Genomic DNA, 2,258 nt, shown 5'->3' on the forward strand with positions numbered 1-2,258 from the left:
TATCTATATCTATATCTATATCTATATCTATATCTATATCTATATCTATATCTATATCTATCTATCTATCTATATTTGTGTGTGTGTGTGTGTGTGTGTGTGTGTGTGCATATCCAGGGCACTGGAAAAAGGCTCAGTGGCTAAGAATGCTTACTGCACAACCAGGAGGACCTGAGTTTCATCCCCAGAACCCACAGAGAAAGTCAGGTGAGTTGACACCCACCTGTGATCTGGGCACCTAAGGGGACAGAAACAGAAGTATCCCCAGGGCTCATTTGTCAGCCTGTCTAACCAAAAACCAGAGTAGCCCAGTATCGTAGAGAAGAAGAGGATAGAATAAAGCTAACTTTTTTTTATTTACTTATCTGAGAGAGGGAAAGAGAGAGAGGGAGAGAAAGACAGAGAGAGAGAGAGAGAGAGAGAGAGGGAGAGGGAGAATGGGCACACCAGGGCTTCTAGCCACTCCAGGTGCATGCAACACCTTGTGCATCTGGCCTACGTGGGTAGATATTGGAGAATCTAACCAAGGTCCTTTGGCTTTGTAGACAAGTGCCTTAATCGCTAAGCCATCTCTCAAGCCCCTAGCTTTTTATTTGTTTTAAGCAGTTTCACTTAGAGACTGAGTCACAAAGAGAGCAGGAGATGCCATCCCATATGCCACATCACCCTGACACAAGAACAGATATCTTGGCAAAAAATGGAATTTGTGTCTGATCAGCACTGATCTACAGAACACGCTGCTGCCCAGTATAGCATGCTACCTGGATGGCTGGCTCTGGAATCCATCCTTCAAATCTATAAACCAATCAGGTCTTCCCCTTGTATACTTGAATCTGATGCTATCAAGGCTGTGACCTTCAGGCTTTTCCCTCTCTCTCTCTCTGTCGCCACGCTACCCTCAGACTGTGTGTCAAGATTCCCTCATCTCTGCTGAGTAGAGGTGAGTGGCTTCCTCTCTCACCCAGCCTGGTTGTGGGGGGTAGGGTGTGTAGAATATTGTTTCTTGGTCAGGATAGTTTTTCTGCTTGTCTTTGCTTTATAGTTTGGGATAACACATCACTTTAATTATGTGCAGATCCTAAGGAGAGAGCCACTCTATCATACCTCAAAAGGGCCCTGGCTGAAACTAAGGAAAATTGGCAAAACAAGCAAAGGTGCTGTTTTCCTGATGAACTGGGTACCAGCACAAGGGGAAAGGAGACCAACACAGAGAAAAATCAACTCCTACCAAATCAGAGAGCCAGAGCCTCAGAGGCCCCCAACATCTCAGCACTGAAGCAGACCAAAAATGAACCAACATGTCTCAGGGAAATTTTGCGGAAGAGGGGTCGGAAAGAATGTCAGAGCCACATGTTGGATCAGGATATGCAGAGATATTTATCATACCAATAACTGTGGGCTAACTCCACAATTCACGACCCATTTACATCAACAAGGAGGGTCCAATGGGGAGGGGGTAGGTCATGGATGAGCCTAAATAATGGTACCAAACTGCCTGTATTTAGAAAACGAATAAAAAATGTAAAAAAAAAAGAAAGAAAGAAAAGAAAAGAGAAGGTAAAAAAACAATGACATGTATGATTTTCCTCTGGTTTCTGAATCTTCCTTGTGGGCATGTTCCTTCCACTCCAGATCGGCCGTGAGGGTGCTCTCTCCAACCCTAGGCCTGCTGCCTGTGTGATTTCTTTAATCTCAGGGAACCATGAATGAAATTCTCATTATTCATTTCTCCTTTGAATCTCTTGGCCTCTGTTTTGATATCTGACCTCTCATTTTTTCCTTGAGCCTTACCTTTGTCCTATTAGCTTTTCTAAAACCACATGGCATATGCCATGCAGGTTCCTCTGAAGTCTGACTCTACAAGCTCCTAGATTCTATGTTCCACATGCCAGCAGCTTTGCACTAATTTCCCTTTAAAAGCCTCAGTTTCTCTTAAGTCCATATTCTTGCAGCTTTATTCCAATTTCTTGTTATTTATTTATGAGAGAGACACACACAGAGAGAGAGAGAGAGAGAGAGAGAGAGAGAGAGAGAGAGGGAGAGAGAGAAAGAAAGGGTGTTCCAGGGTCTCTTGCCACTGCAAACAAACTCCAGATGCATGCACCACTTCGTGCATCAGGCTTACATGGATACTGGGGAGTAGAACCTAGATCTTTAGGCTTTGCAGGCAAGTGCCTTAATCACTATGCCATCTCTCTGGTCCCTTTCTCTTTCAAAGCTTAAGTTTCTCTTAAGTCCACATGCTTTCAGATTTACCC

The sequence above is a fragment of the Jaculus jaculus genome, chromosome 4 (assembly GCF_020740685.1).
Source record: "Jaculus jaculus isolate mJacJac1 chromosome 4, mJacJac1.mat.Y.cur, whole genome shotgun sequence".
In the NCBI taxonomy this organism is placed as follows: domain Eukaryota; kingdom Metazoa; phylum Chordata; class Mammalia; order Rodentia; family Dipodidae; genus Jaculus; species Jaculus jaculus.